The sequence below is a fragment of the Mirounga leonina genome, unplaced genomic scaffold, assembly GCF_011800145.1.
Source record: "Mirounga leonina isolate KUSES-001 unplaced genomic scaffold, KU_Mleo_1.0 Mir_125, whole genome shotgun sequence".
NCBI lineage: Eukaryota > Metazoa > Chordata > Mammalia > Carnivora > Phocidae > Mirounga > Mirounga leonina.
Window position 1 is genome coordinate 64968948 of NW_023270305.1, and position 25086 is coordinate 64994033.

The window sequence follows — 25086 nt, forward strand, 5'->3', positions numbered from 1 at the left end:
GTTGAAGGAATTATGGCATGAAGAGCTTTGCCACCAAACATTTTAATAGCTGCTACTGGTTCTACAGACCTGTGTAATGAGCCAATGAGAACAGTTGCTTTTTATGATGAGCCTAACAACTGCAGAATTTCCCAAAGTCTAGGCCATGGAACGCTGGTCACATGGCATCCTCTGAGAAGAGAAGAATGTTGAGTGGTTAAGAAGGTTTGGAAAGCACTCTCTCCACTTCTAATGCATTTAGTAAAGTCTCAGAATCAGGCAATAATAAAAAACATTCATCTTTAAAACCCATTATTTCCCAAAGTTATTAGACATTTTTTTTTTTTTTTTTACATAACACCAGTTAACATCTCACAAAACTTGAGGTTCATGGAAGAGACTTCAGGAAACATTGCCCAAAGAAACATTACCTGCAAGGCTCTTCTGAATAAAGAGAAAAGGTAGAATGATCAAAGATGGTCAGCTTTATAATCCTGTGAAGATTGCTGATACAGACATGGCAGCTAAAGGGAGTGTGGGATGAGGACATCCTTTGGTCAGGCTAACCAGTGGCAGGCCTGGGGTATGTTGAGTGGCCCCGGAAGAAGGTATGAGTTAGGTCAAGGAAGGTTCAGGGACAGTCTGGAGTCCTAGGGAGCATCATCACAAACATAAGAAGAAGTTAGGGATATTTGGGACATATTGTGAATCTTTTGAAGAAAAATCAACACAGAAAAATCCTACTCTTGTCCTAAACCGTTCTTAACTACTCTTTTGAAGACTGGGTTCTGAGCTGGGGGATGGGGGCTCTGTTCTTAGACTTCCCAGCAACCTGGCGTGGTCCTGTTTGGGCAACACAGGGACAGCTAGAGGGCAGGTACTTGGGCTCAAACCCATCTTCCCATCCTCTTTAGAAGACTGCCTGTGAAGTGGGGTGGGTCCTAACTGCCATTATAGTGCCATTTAGTCTTGCCTGAGGGGTTTTCCTAGGGTCTTGAGAAGCCATCAACTGTGACCTTACCTTCCCCCCACTTCCATGCCCTAAGGCAGTCCAGCCTCCACCCCCCCACCCCAAGATCAGCTTGGAGTCCAGGAGGGAGAGAGACTGCTGGGAGTGCAGGCCCAGGAGCCACTGAGTTCTCCACAAACCCTGGCCTGGAGCTGCAGCAAGAGAGGGGTTGTCTGCTTGCCAAGAGGGACAAAACTGCCCCAGAGAGATGGAGAGAAAAGGGAGAGGAGGAGGTGAGATCTGCAACACAAAGAGAAAGGGTCCAAAAGGTCATTCGTTGTGTGGCTGGTCTGGGCGCCCCCTTCTGTGTTTCCAGCCAGAGGACAGGCTTTTAGGTTACCTGGTGGGCTCCTCATCCGAGAGGCTGACTGTGTGCATTTGGGGTTCCTTGCAAAGCTGTCCACGAGGGTGCTGGGGGTCACGGGGATATGCAGCTGTCTCCGGTTCCTGCTCCCCAGTGAGGGACCAGATAGCAGTGGCCCCAAAGCAGAGGGTTGCCAAGACCACGTGCCTTATGGGGAGGGGCAGGGACAGGAGTGCAGTACCTTCAGAGCTGATGGTGGGACTGAAAGAAACTCATAAGAATAATAATATCGACGGCAAAAATGAGCACAATACCGACAATGAGGGCAATAGCAACAACAGAGATGATAATAGTTCATGCCTTATTCATGTAACTAGTATTCACTGAGTCCCTCCTAGATGCCAGCCCCAGCCAGGCACCCAGAATGGACTTAAGTAGACAAGGCCCCGGCCCTCATGGCATTTCCAGTCCAACGTGGAATCAAGCTGAGCTTCCCAGTACCTTGTCCCACCGTGATCACGGCAGCGTTTGAGAGCTTCCCAGGTACGAAGCATCGCACTCTTTACCTGTCTCACCTCTTGTAGTCCTCGCAACAAATCTACGTGGCTAGTGCTTGTATCAGCCCATTTTACAGATGAAGAAAAGGAGGCTCAGAAAGGTGAGGTGCCATGCCTTTGGACATGCAGTATGAACCTGAACTCGGCCAGGGAGGGACCCAGACTGATCAACCACCTTTCTTGCTCTTGGAGGGGAGGCTGAGTCTGACACAAAGGTGAGGAGGGCACATTATACCTGTGGAGGTGAGGCGGATGATGGTACGGCAGGGCCACGCGTCAAGCGGCCGCATGCAGAATGCCAGGCACTGGGCCTCTGTGGCTGAGGCTGATGGGATAAATGTGACCAGGGTGCTTTCGGTCCCGTTGCCCCAGCTGGGGGCTGAGGACCTGCTCTCTGCACCTGCAAAGGTGCAGGTCAGCGGATACCCACTGAGCGGTGAGATGACAAGGGGATTTCCTGGCAGGAACATATGCATTCCCTGGGAGATATGAAGACTTTGTGTATCTTGTGGGTCAGGGGATGTTTGGGTGTGAGCTTGAGTCTGGATGTAGGCATGGGCGGGGCATGTAGGCGGGTGGGGGCAGGCTGGTGGGGCAGGGTCCGTGTGCATCAGGGAGAGGGAGGAAAAGGCTGGGGGAAGGTCGGGTGTGACTCTTGGTGCCAGCATGAGGCCCGTGAGTTCCCCTGTGGCTGAGGGTGCCATGGGTGGTGGCAGAGGGGCGCCGGGGCAGGCCTGTGTTGGGATGGGAGAGAGGCTTGGTGTGGGGGCATCTGAGCTTCCCCGGGGGCTGCCTGTAGGAGAGTCTTCCGCCCTGTCCTCTGACAGGCCCACCCGTCAGCTCTTCGGAGCTGCCAATCTTCCCTTCAGGGAGTTGCTGTCTTTTGGGCTTTTTGCAACCCGAGTGAGAGGGGGAAATTCTCAGGCTCCCTGGAGAATCATATCTGATTGAACCCGGAATTCAAGGAAATGGCTAACAAGCCTGTGAGAATCAGGAAGGCATCAACGACTGGAATTATCCGCCTGTTGTAAAATGGCACCAGACCCTCCAACCAGCAGGGTCTCCTCCTTGGCTACACGTTGGAATCACGTGGGAAACCTAAAAAAATACTGATCTGTGGGCCCCAGAGGTTCTGATTTAGTCGGTCTGGGGTGTGACCTGGGCGTCAGGATTTTAAAGCTCCCCAGAGGATTCCAGCCTGTGACCAGAGCTGGGGACCACTGCCCTGCAGCATTCGGAGGCTCTTCAGTCAGCAGGGACACTGAAGCCACGGGCCCCCCCAAATCCAAGTCCTGTCTGGACACCCAGGGGCTGGCTCTCCCTAGGGTGATTGTAGCACTAGATTTCTTGAAATGCCCTGAGGTCCTGAGAGGAGACGTCCGATTCTCGGTGGAACCTCCTGAGGCCTGACACCAAGAGGGCTGTCTCCTCAGCGCTTGTCTCTTTCTGTCCCTTGTAACTATTCTTTCCTGCCCTGAGGCAGGATCCCCACCCCAATCTGCCTCAAAAACCAAATTTCCTTTTGACAACCATTAAAGATAAAATTTTAAAAATCATCTAAGAAGACATGTGTAACCCACTGGAAATTTCAGGGCAGTGAGTCATTGTGCTCCTGGGCCCCTCAGATTCTTATGTAAGGTTGAGTCACTTTTTGTGAAGTCCATGCATAGCAGAAAAAAATGGGAAGCCTCTCAAGATATGTGTGTGTGTGTGTGTGTGTGTGTGTGAGAGAGAGAGAGAGAGAGAGAGAGAGAAACAGAGAGAAGCAAGAGAGAGAGAAAGTGAGCCAGAGAGCAAAAGAGTCTTGTCATTTGTAGCTTTCAGACACTGGTGGTAACTCTGAATTAACGTCAGAGATTCCTCATCCCCTATACTGGTTTCCATTCCCTATACTTCATTTTCCCTCCAAATTTTACCCCTTCATAGAAGTGAAGGTGTGCAGATCCCATCGTCCAGCCACTCGGGCTCAGGCACGGCTGTCCCTGGATCCCCAGGACAGGTAGAGTGGTGTGGGTGGGATGCCTCTGTTCTGCTCATCCTGGGGGAGGGGGGCGGGGGCTACACCCCTACTATGTGCAGGCCCCAGAGACTGAGAGGTGGATAAGACATGTCTGGGCCCAGTTCTGGGTCTGGGTCCTGTATTTCTGGATTTCTCAGAAAAACACAGAGGGTGTGGAGCAAGATCCAGGAGAAAAAAGAATTGCAGCCATTTTAGGGAACAAAATGAGGGAACCCATTCCCTGCGGAATAAGGTTGCTCTTTGAGAGTTTGACCATAAAACTGATACACAGACACAGAGCAGACAGAAGCAAAGTCAAAAAGAGGGAGAATGGGCCCAGGCTGGCAAAACTGATTTGGGTGTTAAAGGTAAAGATGCCTGTCTGAAGGGGCCAGGTCTGCCATGGGGGTGTCGAAAAGAGCCAGGCCCCAGAACATGGACATACCCAACTCCCACTGCCTCACAGAGGGAGAGGGAGTCTGGCTACATCCTCCCAGGGATGGGCATGCCTGCTGGGGGTGGGGGTGGGGGTGGGGTGCTCACACTGGTGCTGCTGGAGATTTCCAGTCTATGCCCAGTAAGGACTGGCCCTGGTTTTGCATCCAGGCTCCCCAGGACTGGCTCTCCAAGAAGTGTGCCCCGGGAAAGGGGTGGCATTACATCTAGAGGCCAGAGAGTGACCAGGTAGTGATCCTCTTCCTTGTGAATGAACAAATCCCCCTTCGGGGTTGGCAGAACAGTCCTGTGAGCTTGCCCCACGTCACTCCTTCCCTCCATCACCAAGAGACACAGATGAAAGATCACCAGGAGAGCCCCTGGAGGTGGCCAAGTCAACAGCAAACGGAACCCGCTGGCCTCCCCAGGAGGGTCCCCAGTGCCTCACCCCTTTCTCTTCCTCCTGAGCTGCGCTGTTCAGTGAGGTAGTCACTAGCCTCCTGTGGCTGTAATTTTCTAGGGGCGCCCGGCTGGCTCAGTCAGTGGAGCGTGCGACTCTTGGTCTCAGGGTGGTGAGTTCGAGCCCCATGTTGGGTGTAGAGATGACTTGAAAATAAAATCTTTTAAAAAAATAATTTTCTAGGGGCGCCTGGGTGGCTCAGTCGTTAAGCTTCTGCCTTCGGCTCAGGTCATGATCCCAGGATCCTGGGATCGAGCCCCGCATCGGGCTCCCTGCTCGGCAGGAGGCCTGCTTCTCCTTCTCCCACTCCCCCTGCTTGTGTTCCCTCTCTCGCTGTATCTCTCTGTCAAATAAATAGAAAATCTTTAAAAAAAAAATAATAATTTTCTACATTGATTACATGTAGAAATATTTTAGATATATTGGATTAAAGAAAGTGTTATTAAAGAATTAAAGTGTAATTAAAGAATTAAGATTCATCTCTCTGGTTTCTTTTTACCGTAGCTCCTACCTCAAGCACCTCCAAAATGAAAATAAAAGGACAAAGACAACAGAAGAACAGACAACAGCCACAGAATCTTGGAAGCCAAAATCGGATGGGTGAGGGGTCATGGACTTCAGTGATCAGATAAAGTTGAATTCAACATTGGTGTCCTGGGTCAAGTAGTGTCCCCCTAAAATTCACATCCACCTAGAACCTCACAGGGTGACCTTATTTGGAAATAGGGTTTTGCAGATGTAATTAGTTATGTTGAAATAGGGAGGGCCCTCAGTCCAGTCAGGCCACACGAAGATACAGAGACACACAGAAAGAAGCCCCTGCTGGCTGCAGGCAGTACGGGAGGCCGGGGGGGGGGGGGGGGGGGCCGGGTCTCAGGGTTACCCAAACTACTCATTGGCTCCCAAGGATGGGGGCAGGGGAACGGAAGGTGGGGGGAGAAGCCACCTGGCTTAGACAGCCCGGACTCATGTTTTCCTTGGCTGGAGCTGGGATTCCTCTTAAGGTTCCTGCCCCCAGAGAGCAGCGTGGCTGGACTGGGTAGTGGCCGGATGCCCTGTTTCATTCTGTTTGTCCAGGCTGAGAGAGGGACCAAAGATCATCCATGGAATGTGTGAGGGATGAAGAGCTAGCGGGGGCTGTGGGATTTGTCTTTAGAGGCGGGAGTTCAAGGGGCTGGGATTCAAAGAGGGTCTGACCCAGAACCCTGAAACAGCCCACACTTTTGGGGGGCTTCTTGAGTCGCAGGGAAGCAGGCTGGACTGTTCTGGTTATTCCTAAGGTTTCCAAGGGATCCCAGAGGTGACCTTGAAACCACTGTCTGGAGCCTCTGTTAGAAGAGACTCCCTCCTCTGCACACTGTAATACCTAGTATTATTAGTATTATTTTTGTTATTGTTGAATGACTTTCCTAGAAACACTCAGACCAGTCAAGAGCTCAGGTCATCCGATTTTTACCGTGCAGGCCACCTGCACCTAACCAAACCCCTCCGTGTATTTTTTTTTTTTTTTAAAGATTTTATTTATTTGACAGAGAGAGACAGCGAGAGAGGGAACACAAGCAGGGGGAGTGGGAGAGGGAGAAGCAGGCTTCCCACTGAGCAGGGAGCCCGATGCGGGGCTCGATCCCAGGACCCTGGGATCATGACCTGAGCTGAAGGCAGACGCTTAACGACTGAGCCACCCAGACGCCCAAGCCCCTCCAAGCCCAACGCCTGGTTGTCCTTTCTGCCTCTGAGATGCCATCCCTGGGGCACTGGTCACAGCTCAAATAGGAGCAGCAATACAGCATATCATTCTTTCTGCAGATATTTACCGAGTGCCCTCAGGCCACATGTCCGACGCTTGCAAGCACTGGGTGACTGGGCCAATCTCTGGGCCACTCTGCAGGAGTTCGCTGGGCGTGCAGGCAGTGCCTAAGCTCAGGCTGCTCAGGGGAGCACGGATTCTGACCAGTGAATCACTGGCCAGGCCAAGGACCCTGACTCGGCACAGTATCAAAGTGAGGGTGAGCTCCGGCGGGGGTCTGGGTGCCTCTGGCTCTCTCAACAGGGAGCCTGCTTCCCTCCCTGGGCCCGACTCCAGCTCTCAGGCCTCTCCTGCCACCTGCTTCTTATCTCTATTGCCAGTGTTTCGAAAACGTCCTCCTGAGTAGCCAGGGCTGTGAGCTGCTGAGAGCAGGGAGAGATTTGCTGCAGGGTGATGGGGGTCCCCTGGGGCCTGGTTTCAGCGCTCAGAGCTTGTCAGAGCTGGTCGGGGGGCGGGGGGTGCCCGCCAGAGGCCGGCCACTCCTGCCAGACACCCGCTCCCTGACCCCAGCAGCCCACCCCTCCTCACCTTGGGAAGGTTGAGATTTGTGGTTTTGATAGATGGGGGAGGGAATGAGATGGTTTCTCTAGACCCCAACTTCCCCCACCCCCCCACCAGCACTTTTTAAACAGGAAATCCAGGGACACCCACTCTGTTTTTCTTGGTCTGCACAAGACCAGAAGACCGAGCCCGTGTGCTTAGGAAGAAGCCCTTCCAGCAGCCATGTGCAGATGGCAGGCCTGCTGGGACAGGGGGACAGCAAGGCCGGCGGGGCAGCCCACCTCTGGGCCTTGCCCTTTCATGCTGGCGGTGCAGGCTTCCAGGACTCAGTATCCTGGGGTGACAGAGCCCCCCAACCTGTCTCCCTTCGGATTATAAGGACTCCAATCACTAGTGCTTCTAGTCTCTTGACCATTTTCCAGTTCCCATGAGGACCGAAAAGAAGAATTGGACATTAGTTCCAGCGATGGGGATGTGGATAAACTGAGGGAGGGGGGCGTCTTGAGATTGGGGGCCCCCAGACTGCTGATAGAGCTGCCCCTGGCAGGTTATTCACAGACCTACCCCTGCCCATGGGCTTTGGTGTACACCTAGTGGATGTACAACCAGGAGACAGATGTTTTCTCCAGATCTTTCCAGCCTTACGGCTTTTATAATTAGACCTGGAAAAACATCTTTTCCTTTCTTCGTTTCTTTGAAAAAGCAAGATTGGCTTAAACACAAAGTGATCATCGGGGCCTTTTGAAAGTAGAAAAACTAAAGAGATGACCTTTTGAGAATAATGCTTCATTTCCTCGTTCTGCCTCCCCATCTCTCCCCCATGGCTCCTACCCCCGCCTCAGTGAAGAAAATGCCCCTGCTGTGGCTTTGACTCTAGAGGAGATGGAAGACCAGATAACAGCCCCGTGTTTCAAAGCCATTTTCCCCAAGGGCCCAACTGTTTGCAAAGCCTCTGAAAAAACCTTGGCCAACCTCCTGGCCCAGCTGCTGGCCTTGAAACTGAGGCTGCTTGGCCTGTCCAGGAAGCCCGTAAATCCCCAAGTCGGCAAGAAACTGCACTCTGGAGCTTGCCTCTTTGCTCAGATGCCTGGCTGCAGGCCCTGGACTATCCTCGGCCAGTCTAGAAGCTGGTGTAAATAAGCACATTTATCTGAGGTAGACCTCATTTTTCTGAGGAATTGTATCCCCTCAGGGGCATCAGCAATCAGAAAGTTCATTGTTCCCTTTGGGAGCCATAGCTCTTTCCCACCTGACAGTTGATATTTAATTGATGGCTGTTGTCCTTCATAGGGTTTTTAGCACATCACATGGTATTAGTAAAATTCCAGCTAAGTAACTCCTTTGCTTCTGAGGCAGAGAGTGGTGGCTCTCTTAATACCTATTTAACCTGTTATAAGCCCCTAAAGGGAGAGTTGCACATATAACATAGGTCAAAGTTCGAAAGCCTTGCATTCCCGGAGGCCTGAACCAAGCACAGCTTGCAGATGGTGGTGCCTGGGAGCTGAGGCAAGCTGTGAGGGGAGCCGTACTCAAGCTAAATAGCTCATGAAGTAAGTCTTCAGGCACTAGGCATGGCAGTGGGCCCCAGCTGAAAGCAGGGGAGTCCTAGATACAGCCCAGGCTGTCCTCAAAGCTCAAGAGCCTCAGGAGGGAGGCTGGCTGCCAGCCAGACTGGCTGCCACAGGCCTATCTTCTACCCATCCTGGCTCCTCAATGGCTACCTGGCCTCAGGCCAGTCCCTGCATCTTCGTGCCTCAGTTTCCCCATCTGTGGTAGGGGATGGTGCTGCTGAAGGAGAGGATGGGGACGCAAAGACTGTGGGAAATGCTTAGTACAAGGAAGGAGCCGAGTGAGGAGGGGTGGCTGCTGTGGGGCCCACCGGCCACATCTTGCCAGCTCAGTTCCATCTTGGGCCCGGGAGCCAGCAGGCTTTATAACCGCAAGCGATCTTGAGATGGCTCTTGAACCATAGTGCTCAACAGGCGGGCAGCCCTGGTCCCCTCATGGGCACACAGCCGAGTCTCTGCTGGCTGGGAGCATTCTGCCTCCCGGGCTCGTCTTGGGAGCTCTTGGTGGGCTGACAGTGCCCCGAGAGATCCTGACCAGCCCTCTCCCCCTCTCCCCAGTCCTTCCTGCTTGGGTGTTTGGGATTAACATGCATCCCTTGAACTTGTTCATTTTTCTACCCAGATGGAAACTTGGCCAGCGACCAGGCCTGGATGTGCTCGCGGTATGGCTGGGCTCAGGCCAAGCCCACAGTAATTATAATCACATGTGAGGCGCCCGCTGGCTCGCTGGGCGCGGGGGGCCGGGGGAGAGTCTGGCTGCCAGTGGGGAGGGCCTGGGCTGAGCGCTGGGCTCCGGGCTCCCGGCTCTGGGCAACTGTGCAGACAGCGGGACCTTGGGCTCCTGCCCTCACCTCTCTGACCCTCAGTTTCCTTGATTAAATGAAGGGATTGGCTTACAGGCTGTGGGAGGGCCCTCTGTATGCTCTGGAAGTCCCAGAGAGCATCAGACGTGGACCGGCTCTCATGTGGACCGACCCCCTGTGGTCTTCCCAGCCCTGGCCTGGCCTTCCACATACACAGAGTGGGACCTGAGCCTGCCCTGCTTCATCCATCTAGATGCTTTCTCGCAAGACACAGCGCCAGGGCGTATCGAGACTGTCGTTATCACAGGGGTAGGGGGAGGTGTAGGATACCAGGGTGGGATTGGGGGTGCTTAGGAAGAGTCTGGAAGGAGGGGCAGAAGAGTGTCCACGACAGCCTTCCCAGCTGCCCTGTGGCACTAGGGCGAACGCGATCCCATGTGCATTAGCCCAGGGGCGGGAGCTGCCCCTCCGCTTGATTCCATCTCTTTTCCAGTGTGACATTATTCTGAGCATGGAGGCGGCAGCCCAAAGAGTTCTTTACCCGGTGGATTGTTGTGGCTTTTCCCATTCACTTTGGAATCTCAGAAGGCCGGAGGATGAGGAGCTGTTGAAGAGCTGTGAACAGGGGTTCGCTGGCTAACGGGTGTGGCCGCGGGCAGGGGTCACCTTCTCCAGCACACGGTCTGCGTAGAGGTGACGGAGAGGAGAGTTTCTGCAACTTCGCAGAACCCTTGCGGGTTTTTCTCCCTCTCCCTGCTTTCCACCTGTGCGTGTCTCCCCCCACTTCTTCCTTGGTCTCTCATGTCCTCCTCCACAGCTTTTCTCATTCCTTTTTGTTCTTCCTTCCTCCTTTCTAGTCAGAGGAGCCGAATGCTGTGGTGGAAAGAGAATGGTCTAGGGGTCAGGCAGCTTTGACCTCTGAGCCTCAGGCTTCTAGTCTACAAAATGCGAGGGCAGGCAGGGTTAATGATAACCTAACCACGGCATTGTTGTTAAGATTAAGTAGGATAGAGGCGCCTGGGTGGCTCACTCCATTATGTGTCTGCCTTCTGCTGGAGTCGTGATCCCAGGATCCTGGGATCAAGCCCCGTGTCGGGCTCCTTTCTCAGCGGGAAGCTGCGTCTCCCTCTGCCGCTCCCCCCCTGCTTGTGTGCTCTCTTTCTCAAATAAATAAATAAAATAAAAAAATTGATTAAGTAGGATAATATATACAAAACTTTAGGCAGGACAGAGAAAAATCGATAAAAGGCAGCATTATTTATCGAAAATATCAACTGAAATTCATCTTAAAAGATTAGTTATACTTAACATCTGTTCCCATCCTTAATAAAAATCAGGTAATTCAAACTTTTTTCTTCCTTGCTCTTAGAAAACAGAATGACCATATTCAGATGGATGGCTCTTTACTGCCTGTGGCTTCTGGTTTTCCTGCCCGAATGAACTTGGAACCAGGCTGCCAGGGGCCCCCCGTGCACCCCCAGAGGCCAAGGCCGTACAGAGGTAGGCGGGGTGCCGCGGTCCGGCCAGGCTGGACGACCAGTGCTCCTCGGGTTATCCTTCCTGTCTGCTCAGCAGAGCGGCCGCCCCATTTCCTCGGCTGCGCTTGGTGGGAACAAGGGTTCAGAAGCCACCATGTCCTGGGAAGAAGGGAGGGGGCACGGGAACTGAAAAGTAGAAGAGACGTTTTACCACGTGTTGAGACGTGAATAAAGGCAAAATATTTGTCTCTGCCTAGGGCACCGCGTGGAGTACCGGACACATAGGAAGAGGACAGGGTTGGATTCGGTGAGCAGAGACCCCTGTGGGGGGCGCTGGTAAGTCATTCCTCCCTCTGCCTTCTGCCTCTTTGTCGCAGTGAGGGACTAAACACCAAGGTCCCTTCTGGTCCTAACCTCCCATGACTCTCTGATCTGTGTGAGCTGAAGTCTGGTGTGCTTGGCATGAAGGATGGGACTCTTCAGGCCTCCTCTCCGTCCCTGGATCCTTCCCCCAGCCTGTGAAAGGCCACTCAGGTCTCTGTTTCCTCAGACACGGCTGACCAAGCACGACACTTCCCAGGATCCTATGACCCTCTGGTGAACTACTGTTCCACCTTGCTCCCTCCTTTTACTCCCGAGGCCAATCGGAAGCGTGTGGGTGTTAATGTAGGGGTAGTACGCTGGGGTGCAGGCCTGCTTGCCTTGCACCTCTCAGGCCTTGGAGGGAAAGAGCAGAGGGTCTACACACTGGTAGGGGAAGGAGGTCCGCCCTGTACGATTGCACGGTCTTCTCAGGGAAATGGTCTTACTCCAGGTTCTGCTCCCACGTGGCTGGGTTTTGAGCAATGAGCCTCTTTTCATTCCCTAGAGCTGCTGTAACGACTGACCACAATTTGGTGACCTAAAATAACAGAACTTTATTCTCTCACGGTTTGGGAGGCTAGAATTTAAGGTATTGTCAGGGCCACACTCAGGTGAAATCAAGGTGTTTTCGGGGCCACACGCCCTCCAGAGGCTCCGGGGGGAGAGTCGTTCCTCATGCCCTCTAGCTGCTGGTGGCTCCCAGTGTTCCTTGGCTTGTGGCTGCATAATTCCAATCTCTGCCTCCATCTTCACATGGCTTTCCTCTGTGTCTGTCTTCTCCTCCATATGTTTCTCGTAAGGATGCTTGTTATTGGATTTAGTGCCCACCTGAATAATTCAGGATGATTTCATTTCAAGATCCTCAGTCACATCTGCAGAGTCCCTTCCTCCATAGAAGTTCCCATTCACAGGTTCCAAGATCAGGACATGGACGTATCTTTGCCGGGGAGGGGGGGCATATGCCACCCACTAGAGTGCTCCCTCCCTGCCCCCCTCCCCACCTCTCTAGGTTACTGGATGAGCTGTGGGCATCTGAGCTCCAGACACAGGCCCAGCTCCAGTCCACAGGCTGGCCTGCCACCCACCATGGGGTGGACTGAAGATACAAGCTGGCCAGTGGTAGGGCTACTTTCTGGAATTGGGAAACGGGGAGCGGGACCCAGCTAACAGCAGGGCCAGAAGGGGAAAGGGTGCTGGGGGCGATGCCCAGGGTGAGCAGAGATTGCGAGGGAGCTGCTCCTGGAGGCCGACAGGAGTAAAGCAACCCACAGAGAGGAAAATGGAGCAGGCACAGAGGGGAAAGAGGTGCCACGAGGGAGACCTCGCAGCTCACTAGAGACAGGGAAGGAACTCCTACTTCCGGAGACTGCCTTGGCTCCTGGCAGCTCTTCAGACACAGGGCGAGGTCATATGTACTCTGAGAAAAAAGAAGAACCCGTTCCCCGAGGCTCTGGAGAACCTTTTTTGGGGGGCCCCGAGAGCCTGCATGAGCAAAGAAAGACATTCCTTGTTCTCTGGGTGGAGCCTGAGGTCACCTCTGAAGACTCTTCGTGCAGATGTTATGACTAATCCCTCCCATGTGCCTTAGCAATGTCGCTTTATTGCTCTTCCCATCAAGAGGTGAAGTTGTCTCTCCTCCCGTGAATCCAAGCTTGGCAATGTGACTTATTTTGGCCAATGGGACTTTAGCAAATGTCAGCAGAGGCTTGAAACTCACTTGTGCCTGAGGATTGCCCTCTCTTTGGCCACGGTGGGAAGGCAGAGTCCATGATGTGGGTGGGCCTGAGCTGGCTGCTGAAGAGGCCACATGGAGAGCAGAGGTCTGTCAGCCTTAAGCTTGCCGACTGCTGGACACGTGAGCGAGAACGTGCTGGACCACCCAGCCCTAATCAAAGCATCAGGTGACTACGGCGGCATGCATGACCCCAGGCAAGACCAGTGGAAGAACTGGCAACTGAGCCCAGCCAAACTGCTGACCTACAAACCATGAGCCGAGACCGTGCTTCTATTGTGAGCCAGTAGGTTTTGGGGGTGGTTTGCTACTGTACCTGATACAGTCCCCACGTAGGCGGGCCTCCAACCCCCCCAGATTTAGAGTCAGGCCCTGGAAGGAGACTCTGGTGGCTCTCAGGGGTGTGTGGCAGAAACCGTGATTCCCCCAGGAGCCATCCTCCCCCTTTTTCTTTTTAGGAATGGAACTTTTTAGTAACGGCACAAGTCCAACCAACTAGAGACTCTATTTTGCAGCGAAGTACGATGACATTTTTACTGATGGAATGGAATGAAAGGGATGCGTGCAACTTCTGTGTTACTTCTTTAAAAGGAATTTGCTTGCCCTACACTTCCTCCATCCCCCCTTCCTGCAAGCTGGAATGCAGAGCTGGGGCCAGGAGGGTGGACAACTGTGGGAGGGAGGCAGGACCTCGTAAGATGTTGCCTCACACAGCTGAGTGTGACAGGGCTGACCCCCACAAAAGGGGGGCTGCTGTGAAGGCAAGCGCTGGGCAGACAGGAGTGTGTCCACCAGGCTCCCAGCTCTCTCCCAACCCCTTTCTCTTGTTCCTCTGCCTCCTCAGCATGTTCCCTCCAGCTCCTAGAGCAGGAACAGAGAAAAAAGGGGGAGAGCAGAGGAAGCAGCATGTGCAAAGGTCCAGAGGGGAAAGAGGTCCTGCTACATTTGGTGCACAGAGAGCAGCTTGGAATGGTGGGGGGAGGGGAGGGAGGATGTGGGTGGGGGGGCAGGAAGATGTGAGGCTGAGACCATGTCCTGAAAGGGGTTGGTCGGTGGGGAGTCCCCAGCTGGCTGTCACTTAAGTAGAGGACTCTGGCTACTGTGTAGAGCACCGAAACATTGAAAGGGGACCAGTTGGAGGCAGGGAGGCCAGTTAGGAGGCTGTAGAAGCCTTCCAAGCAACAGATGGAGGAGAAAGGTGGTGCAGAGGAACAAGACAAGTACATTCAGAAATATTTAGGAGGAAAAACCGACTGGATTTGTAGATAAGTCTGTTGTGGGGGATATGGAAGAGGGAAGATTCCAGGCTGCCTTGTGGGGGTGCAGATGCTATCCACTAGGACAAGGGACACAGGCAGAGAAGTGGTGTGGGGAAGGTGAAGCCGGCTGGCTTCTGTCTTGGACATGCTGGGTTGGAGGTGCCATTGGGACATTCAGATTATTGATGCTTTTTGCATAGACCACTTCTGGAGTCTCTTAATTGGTTGCTCTCCATTCTCCCCCCCACCCCACCTTTTTAAATGAAATTAAATCCAACCAGATTAATGTCCCAGATGATAGCACTGCCCTGATCACAACCTTCAGTGCTTTCCTGCTTTCTCGACGTCAGTTAGAGCTCTTTATCCTGGCATCTGAGGTCCGATGCCCACCCTCCTCCTCCCACATAGGCCACAGCTCCTCTTCCTGGGCCTCTGTTCTGGCCACACGGAACCACTAAATTTCCCCATTTATAGTCTGCTGCCTTCATACCTTGGGTCAGCCTGGAGTGCCCCCTTCTCATGGATACATGTACAAAATTTCACTCATCCATCAGTCAAGCTCATATGTTACTTCCTCCATTAGTTGGTCCTTGATTCCCTCTACAGAAAGATAATCCCCCCTTCTGAATTTCCACAGTATTTTCTCAGTCATATTCTATATGCATTATATATGTAAGATAAGACAGTGATTGATAGGCCTGGTACCAAAGGGTGTAGGGACACGGGTTATTTTGGTTGGTTTATGAGGCATCTGTTCTCCTGCCTCTGCACCAGCACCTCAGTTTTCTTCTAGGAGCCACCCTTTCCCCCGCTCTCGGTCCTTGAGCTTTGGACAGGGCTGACCCCCAACCCAGTCATGAGTCAGGGCTAAGTCAGGACTCATCAACCCAGTAGGAATCCAGGCAGGACTTCTGGGGGAAAAGGGCAGAGGGAACCTTGGAAGGGAGAGTCAGGGCTGGGGAGGAAAAGCCCACTGTCCATGGGGTGTTGAACTGGAAGATGAGATTCTGGGGCCATCAGCAGCCATTTGCCTTCACAAAGGGAGCACTCCCTCAAGAAAGGAGCTAACCAGAGCAAGACTGGTCCGAGACGGAAATTCCTGATGATGCTGTTTGCACACCTGGATTAAGCCACCCTTGTCCATTTTTAGTTACTTTAGCCAACAAATTCCTTTTTATGCTTGAGCCAGTTTAAATTAGGTTCCTATTACTGGCAGACAAAGATGGTTTAACTAATACAGGAGGCTCAAACAACCTGTTGAGTGAATGAATGAATGCATGCATGCATGAACGGGTATGACCAAAAGTGTCTCCCCTCCGCTTCCACCATGTGAGGATTCAGCAAGAATATACCGGCTATGAACTAGGAAGAGGGATCTCAGGAGAAAGCAACCATGTTGGCACCTTGATCTTCAACTTCTAGCCTCCAGAACTGTAAGAACTGATGCTTTTATAAGCACCCGGTCTGTAGTATCTTGTTAGAGCAGTCCCAATGGACAACGACAGAGCAGGAAGCTATATGTACATGTTTGAAGTTCAAAGGGAAAAGTCCATCAGTATTTGCACACTAGATCTTCCTTCTAAATCCAGGATTCTGGGAGACAATTGAGACTCCTAGACAGACGAAAAGGTGTTCCAGGATAAAGAGGACTATGAATGAATCATGGAAAACACAGTGGAAATGAGCAAGGTCCCCAAGGAGGAGATGGTGTACAACAGAATGAGTTGATACATGTGTACAGCATGAAATGATCACCACGTGTTATGAAGCCATGTAAGCAGGAAGAGATAATATTTATCTTGAACTCACGATACCTACTTAATAAGAGAAAATGGAGCAGAACCCCACACAAGCACAGCTAAGGATTCTGAGAGGAGTCAGGCTGTCTCCTGAAGGAATTCCTATTCTGAAATAACCTGTATGGTTATCTTTACGAAGGACAAAGAGACTCACCAAGGATGTTTTGTATACCAACTCCTCATTGTAGGGATGAGAAAACAATGTGCTGTTCCCTTCTACCTCCCAGCTAACTAAAATTCTTCTGATCTGGTTCTTCCCACCATTTTCAGCCACCTGTGTGGCTGAGTAACTAGACCAGTAGGTGATGGAGTCGGTCCAACCTGGGTTTGAATTCTGACTCTGTCACATGGGTCTACTGGCCATACCACCCTGAACGCGCCCGATCTCGTCTGACTCTGTCACGTGGGAGCCTTCAAGCTTTTGTTTCTCAGTTTCCTCATCTGTGAAATGGTAAAAACAGTTCTACTTTCTTTAGATGGCTGGTATGAGGATACAGTGAGAATTAGTAGGGGAAGGGTCAAGCCCTTGGAAAATGCTCAATAAACGGTGTCCACTAAAAAAAAAAAAAGTGTCTCCCCTCCTACTGCAGGAATGCTCCTTGTGGAGTCAAATCTCATAGTGTTATTTGGGTGGATTTCTTCAAGGACTGATCCATTAAAACACAGAGTCTATTCATAATCTATAGGTGCCTCCCTGTATGAGGCAGAGAAAGCTTTAGAAGGAGAAGAAGCCAGGCATATTTCTGGCCTCGAGGAGACAGACATGCATGCTTTCTGAAATGTATTTGTTTGTCCTCTCTCCTCCCAGCTGCTCCAGGAAGGCGGCAACATTGTCCTGTTCATAGCTGTATTGAACATCTTTTCATGTGCTCCTTGGCCATTTGCAGATCTTCTTTGGAGAAATGTCTGTTTTGCTCTTTTGCTCATTTGCTCATTTTTATATTGGGTTATCTTTTTATTGAATTATAAGTGTTCTTTATATACTCTGGATCCAGGTCCCTGAGCAGATAGATGATTTGCAAATATTTTATTCCATTCAGTGGGTCATCTTTTCACCTTCTTGAGAGTATCATTTGCAGTACAAATATTTTAAATTTTAGCATATTAAAGAAACTGCTTTATTGAGGGATAATTTGTGTACCATAAATTTCACCCATTTGAAATGCTGCATTCAGTGATTTTTTAATACGTGTACAGAGTTGTGCATCACCATAACCATCATCATACTCTAGTGTTAGGACATTTCCATCACCCCCTCCAAAGAACTGTTGTGGCCATTTGCAGTCCACTCCTGTTACACTGTCCGCCCCAGCCGGCCCCTCTGGATGTGCCTGTTTGGGACGCATCGTATAGATGGAATCCTACAACACGGAGTCTTTCACTCCTGACTTCTTTCACTTAGCGTAATGTATTTGAGGTTTATCTGTGTTATAGCATGCGTCAGTAGTTTGTTTCTTTTTAATTGCTGGTTAGTATTCCATTGTGTATCTGTTCACTAGTTGATGACATTTGAGTAATTTCTAGTTTGGTGCTATTATGAACAGAGCCGCTCTGATTCAGCGCCATTGTCTCAGTAGCTCGGGCTGCTATAAGGAAACACTATAGTCCGGGTGGCTTAAACAACAGTTATTGCTCACAGTTCTGGAGGCTGGAAGTCCAAGATCCAGGTGGTGGCCCATTCAGTTCCTCTTCCTGGCTGGTAGATAGCTGCCTTTTCTCTCCCTTCTCACCGGGCAGGGAGAGAGATTTGGTTTCCCTCTATTTATGGAGACACTAATCCCATCATGGAGGCCCCACCCTCATGACCTCATCTAAACCCAATTGCCTCCAGAAGGCGCCACCTCCAAATACCATCACATTGGGAGGTAGGGTTTCAACATGTGGATTCCGGGGGGACACAAGCATTCAGTCTGTACTAGTAATTACTGATATAATTGGATTTACATTTACCTTTTTGATAGGTCTCATGTCTGTTTTGTTCCTGTTTCTCCTTTCCTGACTCCTTTTGTATTAAGTAGCTACCATTTTCTTTGTTGGTTTTTCAACTGTGTTTGTTATTTTCGTAGTGGTTGTTCTAGGGATGACAATAGGCCTCTTAACTCATCACAAGGTAAGAGGATATTTGACATTTTATGTGACAGTTTGTTAGCTTGAATTAGTCAATAATTTAATATTTAATAAATATTTCATATTTACATTCAATTTATATTAATGCAAATTATTAGTTATTAAATTAACTTCATAACTATTTCATAGATAATTATTTCTTTAGCATTTAGGCATTTGGTATGTGGTCTCTGTCTGTACCCTCACCCCAGGGTCTGACCGTGTTGGGGACAGATGTGCCTTTCTCCTATTTGCATGGGTGTATTTTTTCACATAGCTATATTCATAGTATGAATTATATATTATGAATACTCCAAATATTTATCCTGGTTTTTATTTTATTTATATATTTATTTTTACCAGCTTTTTAAACTTAACATTTTGTTGTAGGCATTTTATTCGCCATAAGTCTCTGTGAACTTCTTTTATAAAAGCTGCGTTGGATTTCCTTGAGTGGGTGGGGCAAAGTTCAGTCAGCCATTTTCAATTTTAAGCTTGTTTCCTAATGTTGCAGTGGGCATCTTTGTGCACGTCACGCTTTCCCCATTTTAGAATCTTCGGCAAAAATCCCCAGTGGTAAGATTACTCTGTTGAAGAGAAGAAATATTTTTGTAGTTCTCGGTACCTATCAACATAGGATTGTCCTCAAGAATGATGGGGTGTAATTGTGATCACACTCATGTGCCAGCTGGGTGTCAACAGAAATGTTTTGTTTTTTCTATTTGATGTTGCCTTTCTCTGGTGATTAGCTAGGCTGGACATTTTTCTGTAAATCTGTTTACTGGTTATAATTTGTTTTATGTAAGTGCCTTCTTCATGCCCCTGCCCATCTATCTATAAGGCTCTTTGTTGGTTTTTAAACTTTCAGTTTTTATGAGCTCTTTATGTAATATACCCTCCTCACACCTGTTTAGGAAGGAGGCAGAGTATAAATACATAAATACATAAAACCAGATAGTTTTATCTCCCTTATTTGCTGCCAATATTTCTCCCCACTTGTCCCTTTTCAGTCATTTTTTTAATGCAGAAAATTTATACTTTTCTGTAGTCAGACCCGCTAATCGCTCCTTTGTGATTTTTATCAGTGATTTCCAAGTTTAATAAAAGACATTCTTCCTCTAGAGATCTGATGAATGTTTAAGTCTCTTCTAGTTTTCCTAGGTTATTAAAAAGTATGGAACTCTTTAATCCCTATAAAATTTCTCTGTGAAGACTCCCTCTGGTCTGAGGAAGGGGATGATTTCAAAGTATAAATTTCTCAAATTCAGCAGTTTCCTTCCCTGGTTTCTTTGCCTGTGACGGTACCTAGGGCTGAGCCTGACCACGTCCTGCAGGCTGTCTGTCCATCTATCTGTCTGGACAGAGGGGATAACAGAATGAGAACTTGCCTCTTGAGCTACACCCACATCCAAGGGGCAGCACAGCGTAGTGGAAGAACGTAACTTGGAACTGAGTTTGGCCCCTGGGTGTGGACTCTCAGCCTCTGATTCTCCCTCTGCGAAATGGGGCCAAGAGTGCCTGACAGACAGGGCTGTTGTGAGGATGATAGGAGACGAAAGACAGAAAGTTGTAGAACACCGCTTGGCCTCTCATGGATCTCTCAGGGCCCTGCCTTTGCACTGACTTGACTCCTGGGACCCACCTCATGACCAAAGGTGTCCCCGAGCCTCCCACCCCACAGAGTGTGGGCAGGCCTACCAGAGCAGTTAAGAGTATTTACTTTTTTAGGTGCGAAAACTGAGGGTTAGAAAGTTTAAATGGCTGCTCGCTTTGGCAGCACGCAGACTATAATTGGACCCATACAGAGAAAGTTAGCATGGCCCCTGTGCAAAGAGGACATGCCAATTCGTGAAGTATTCCATTTTTTTTTTTTTTAAAAAGCAGTTTAAACGTCCGAGCAGCAGATGCTCTTGATTGCTCTGACACATGGCATCCTCCAGCCCCACTTTGCCTCATCGAGCCTCAGCTCCTCAGCTTCCTCAATGGGAAATGGAGCTAATTGTCCTCATCGGTCTCCACCGCTGAGGGGTTATTGAATGATCAAATGAAAGGCTCTAAAAAAGGCCACGGAAAAATCCAGAGGCAAGGTAGCGTCCCCATGGGCGGCTCAAGTCCACTCCTCCCTCAGCCTGGACACAGACGAGGCCTTGTGTTAGGTCTGCGAGGCTCCCTGCCTCCCCGCCCCTGCTCCTCAGGAGAACCACGCAGAGACTCTGTGAAGGCCCCTTGTGCCCGCTGCTCGCTGGGCAAGAGGCCCAGGGCTTGGCGGAAGCCCCAGGAGGCAGAGCCTGGAGGTGAGCCGCACTCAGACCCCGCTGTGTTCAGCTTGGAGCGGCTTGTGAAGTGTCAGAGAGCCAGGGTGAGGAGGAACATGGGGTCACCCAGGCCTCCCCCATTTCACAGATGTGGAAACTCAGGCTCAGAGGGGCAGCCAGTTAGTGGTCATGTCAGAACTTGGGCCGGGGGGGATCTTGGCTCCCGAGTCCAGTGCACGTTCCCCTTGGCCTCTGCTGCTGCAGTGGCCTCCTTGGGAAGGGCTCCTCTGGCCCTTCTGGAAAATTCTTTGCAATTTGATGGCATTTGAACAAAACTGCATGATGCTGGAGGATCAGAGCGCTTTGACACGCATAGCAAAGCGCTAAGAACAAGATGCATCCACAGTTAGGAGGGAGTTTCCTGGGAATAGAATTTTCCAGAAAGGGAAAGAAGCCTTTTGAGCCGGAGCTTGGATTTATTGAAGCAGCTGGAAGAATGTGGGGGCAGTGGCTGGAGGCAGGCAAAGGTAGTGCGGGCATTTCACACCACCACCCCACCCTGGCATTTTGGCATTTAAAAATAAAGTTGTTTTCGCTTTTAGCACTTTTTTTTTTTTTTAAACAGAAGCCAGACTGCTCCCATTGAAGTTTGAGAGGCTAGCAATGGTCCTGAACCCTGGCTGCACATTAGAATCCCCTGGGTGCTTTCAAAATCCCAATGCCCAGGTCAAACCCCAAAGCAAGCATGCGGGAGTCTCTTGGGGGAGGACCCAGGCCTCAGTCGTGCTTAAAGCTGCTCAGGTAATTCTAATGAGCCATCAAAGTTGCTCAGAGGACCACCAGTCCCTGCATTACTTTGCCATCTGTTTTGTGACTCTAAATACATAAACACGTGGGGCAAAGGTGTAATTCTGTTCACCACGCATTTTTTTTTTTTTTTTAAGATTTTATTTATTTGACAGAGAGAGACAGCGAGAGAGGGAACACAAGCAGGGGGAATGGGAGAGGGAGAAGCAGGCTCCCCGCTGAGCAGGGAGCCCGATGCGGGGCTCGATCGCAGGACACTTGGGATCATAACCTGAGCCGAAGGCAGACGCTTAACCGACTGAGCCACCCAGGCGCCCTCACCATGCACACTTTTTCGGGCCTTCTTAGGAACACCACCAGGAGAAATTTCACTCCTCTTCCCCCATCCCACCCAGCCCCCCAGTTCAATCTTACTGTTGGGGCCCTGCCCCAGGCCCACCTCCTCTAAGAGGCGGTCCCAAATCAGCATTCTTCTTCTACTGAGTTATACTGTGCCTCTGACTTGACTAGGAGCCCATGACCAACATGTGAATCTTCCCTGTGGCTTTACCCGATGTGGGTTGTCGTTTCTGTTTTCAGCCACGTGCATATTCTCTGCCCAACCAGATGGTAAACCCTCTGAGGGCAAGACCCCCATCCTTTCCATTCCCAGAGGCCTGGGGCTGCCCAGGAGCCTTCAGTTGAGACTTGTTGTCCAGGAGCTGAATGAAGTCATTGGATCCACTTGGGTTATACTCCACACATTTAATTCTGACAATGACTCTGGGAAATTGGGACTGTATTATTATTACTTTGTATCTTCATTTTATGATGAAAATAAAGCTCAGCTCAAAAGTTTGTGTAAGGTCACACAGATCAAGGAAGTGGCAATACGCCAGGCCTGTCGGGCTTCCTTCTGCACCACACAACTATCTGCTAACAGTAGACGTGTCCCCAGAGCAGGCAGGACCTTGTTGGGGGCCAAGCCAGGAGGCCTCTTTCTCTTGGAGACCTCTCTCTGACCGGGCAGTCGGGGAGGCTGTCTGGGAAGAGCTGTTTGGTCTCCAGCTCCTCAGGTCTGAGGAGGTGGTGAAACAGGGTGGAAGTTTCTGCTGAGAGCTTAAGATGATAGGTATCAGTTCCCAGAGTCACTGGAAACAAATGGCCAATTTTATAAGGAAACAATTTTAAGCTTGTTTTACAAATCTTTCAGCCCTTTTTTGGGGTGGAGGGTCAGTTTGTTGGAGAATCTGGGGAAAGGGTTGATTTATTGAAGGCCAGATTCCTCCTCTGTGAGGAAGAGGTGTGGAAGGTACCTGCCTCTCACATCAAGCTCAAGTGGGGGCTTCATCGGAGCTTCTCAGGGAGATGAGGATGGGATCCCGGCACTATGCACTATGGGGTGATGGACTGGTGCTTGACTCCCACTTGAGAAACCCAAAGGGCTAGAGATGGTTGGCCCGCTGCCCAGTGGATGAACCAAAGGAGAGTTTGCCCTGCTGAGATTAGTCTGATGTTCCTGAATCTTCTGGGAGAAAGGACGCATGGATGTGTCCCACGGAACAGAGTAGAAAGGGTCTGTTGTGGGTTGAGTCCTGAACCCAGGACCCAGAAGTGATGGCTGGTGCCCCTGAATCAGGGACAGAGCCACAGGGAAATGCAGCCCCAAGGTGGGCACAGGGGGCAAGGAATGGACTCTGGGGCTTGCCCTGCCTCTGGGCCTCTGTCCTCTCGCCTAACTGTGGAGCCCGGCAGCGAGGGTGGTTCTGCACCTGGGGAAGCCTTTCTTGATCCCATCAGCCCTCCTGGGGACTCTGTGCACAGCAGTCCCCTCTCTAGCACTGCATCGTCACTGCCTACGGACCATCCCTCTTCCGGGAGAGTGCACGTGTTCTGTCTGCACAGCTCAGCGGGGCACAGTTTTCTGGGTTCACACAACACAGGGCTCAGCAAACTTTTTCTTCAAAGGCCACATAATGCTTTCAGCTTTGCTGAGCCACACGGCCCCTGCTGCAGCAATCCAACTCTGCCATCCTGGTGCGAAAGCAGCCACAGAGCCGACATGGACGAGTGGGTGTCCTTGTGTCCAGTAACCTCTATGTGCAGAAACAGACCGCTGGCCAGGGTGAAATCACACATGAGCAAAAGTGAAGCCTCATGGCCGTCCTATGGGAACACGTGTGTATCTTCAGAACGAGCGTTAAGGCAGAACAGTCTGAACGATGGGGCTTGTAAGGAGGGGTGAGCAGACTGGGGCCTGTAAAGTCCTTACTGAGCCATTGATGGGCCCATGGTCAATAGATGGTAGCGATTGTGATGAGCTGTGGTAGAGGCTGTTGTTGGGATCGCAATGGATTCGGCAGATCATGTACTTAGAACAGGGCTTGAAAGTTAGTTTTGAGTAAGATTTGATGAAAATGGTAGCAGCCTAAGGCATACTTTTATTTTAATTTTTACTTTATTATTTTTTTAAGATTTCATTTATTTGTCAGAGAGCGAGCACAAGCAGGGGGAGCGGCAGACAAAGGGAGAAGCAGACTCCTCGCTGAGCGGGGAGCCTGATGTGGGGCTCGATCCCAGGACCCCGGGATCATGACCTGAGCCGAAGGCAGACGCTTAACGACTGAGCCACCCAGGCCCCCCTAAAACATACTTTAAAGAAATTGTGGTAAAATACACATAAAATAAAATTTACCATTTTAATCATTTTCAAGCGTACAATCCAGCAGCATTTAATACATCCACACTGTGCAGCCATCCGCATTGTCTAGTGCTGGAACATTTTCATCACCCCGGAAGGAAGCCGCATGCACACTGAGCAGTCGTTCCCCCATTCCTCTCTCCTCCAGGCTCTGGAAGACATACATTGTTTTTTTTCTTTTTTCCTTCACGTCTTCACAGCCCTGAGACCCAGCTGTGCTTACAGCCAAGGATCTTAGGATCACTGCTTCTCAGGTGACAGTCCCACATCGGAGTCACCAGGTACATGAGCATAAACTCGGCTGTAGCTCTTTGGTAGGAGTTTTGTGCGTTCTTGGGTGTTTTATTTGTGGAGTTTAACTGCCATCCAAAGTGCCTTCAAGGATGCTAGGATTCAACAGAGAGATGAAAACGTTGTTGAGGAGGAAGAAAGATACGAAACAGAGCAGCAGGGCATAAATTTGATATTAATGAAGCAAATATTCATCAGAGGAATAACCACAGTCTGTGCTCCCTCCAAAACAATAACCACATGCTTTATGGGAGAGGAAAGGAAGCTACCAATGGTTAAAGCTGGGCTATATTTTATTACTGAGATCTGTCTAGAAGATGGACTGTCACATAGGAAGCAAGGCAACTGGAGCCCAGAGAAATTGTGAAATCCCTTAGGGTAGATAATAAACAATTTCACAGTAATGAGAGGTTGGTGTGACTGGTTCATGTGTCACATGGGACTGTTATTAAGACATCATGTCTCAGTTTCATGGCAGTATTATTTTTCTTGATGGTACATAAAAAACAGTGTATCTTACAATTGATGGCATCTTAAAATGATGATACAGTATTATTACCATCACGTTGTACGGTTATTTCCATTTGCTTGTTTCCCCCACTAGACTGTCAGTGTTTGGAAGACAAGTTTATCTTGCTCACTGCTGAATCCTCAAGGCCTTGCCCAGTGTCTAGCGTGTAGCAGGAACCAACAAATGTTGTGGAATGAACAAAACTCATTTGGGAGCTGTAGCTAAAATTAATTAATTAGTATTAGCACCCAGCTTTAAGGTTGCTGTGAAAACTAAGTGAAAACCAGCTTAAAAAATCCTGACTTGTCCTGCGCTTGACACAAAGTAAGTGCTCCATAAGCACTTACTTGACGGGGGTTTTGGTACCAGGCAGGACTGTGTTT

At 50.2% G+C, this 25086-nt stretch overlaps 1 long non-coding RNA gene and 1 other non-coding gene across 2 annotated transcripts; both read left to right on the plus strand.

Moving 5' to 3' along the window:
• Nucleotides 1-5299: 5299 nt before the first annotated feature.
• On the plus strand, nt 5300-11217 carry LOC118007469. The gene is made up of 3 exons (XR_004678421.1): nt 5300-5343; nt 10792-10922; nt 11158-11217. It is a non-coding gene; the product is annotated as an uncharacterized LOC118007469 (long non-coding RNA).
• Nucleotides 11218-19920: 8703 nt separating this feature from the next.
• LOC118008315 lies at nt 19921-20027 on the plus strand. Its single transcript, XR_004678637.1, has one exon. It is a non-coding gene; the product is annotated as a U6 spliceosomal RNA (small nuclear RNA).
• The last annotated feature ends 5059 nt before the right edge of the window (nt 20028-25086 follow it).